The following is a 724-nucleotide window of genomic DNA, read 5'->3' on the forward strand; positions in this document are numbered from 1 at the left end:
GGGGGGGGGGGGGGGGGGGGGGGGTGCTCTGTGGCGAGGAGATGAGTCCGAGTTCTGCTGAACCGTGCTCTCCCACTGGCTCTGGGCAGGTTTGGGGTGAGGGGATGAGCCTACTGTTTTCTACTCAGGCAATGCTTCTGGAAAGGAAGGCCCTGATCCCCGGGAACCAAGGCTGGGAAAAGCGGGTGCTCCCTGCCCCGATGCGTGGGTGGGGTTCAGAGGTACACAGCATGCGAGCCTGCTGCTTACGACCTTCACCACCACCCCTTGGGTCACCCACCCAGCCTGGGTGTGGGGAGGAGAGAACAGGGAACTGATAGAAATGCTTCAAGGAAGAAATTTTAGAGCTGAAAGACATGAATTTCCAGATTGAAAGGGTCCTCTGAGAAGGCATCCAGTGCTAGGAATAAGAAAAACACAGAAAAAATGGACCCTGTACAGGGACCAGTAATCAGAATGTCTTCAGGCTTCTCAAGAGCCATCTAAGAAAGCAGTGGACTTGGGGCTGGCCCTGTGGCCGGGTGGTTAAGTTCGCGCGCTCCGCTGCAGGCGGCCCAGTGTTTCGTTGGTTCGAATCCTGGGCGCGGACATGGCACTGCTCGTCAGACCACGCTGAGGCAGCGTCCCACATACCACAACTAGAAGAACCCACAACGAAGAATATACAACTATGTACTTGGGGGCTTTGGGGAGAAAAAGGAAATAATAAAATCTTAAAAAAAAA

Source organism: Equus quagga, chromosome 4 (assembly GCF_021613505.1).
Source record: "Equus quagga isolate Etosha38 chromosome 4, UCLA_HA_Equagga_1.0, whole genome shotgun sequence".
In the NCBI taxonomy this organism is placed as follows: Eukaryota; Metazoa; Chordata; class Mammalia; order Perissodactyla; family Equidae; genus Equus; species Equus quagga.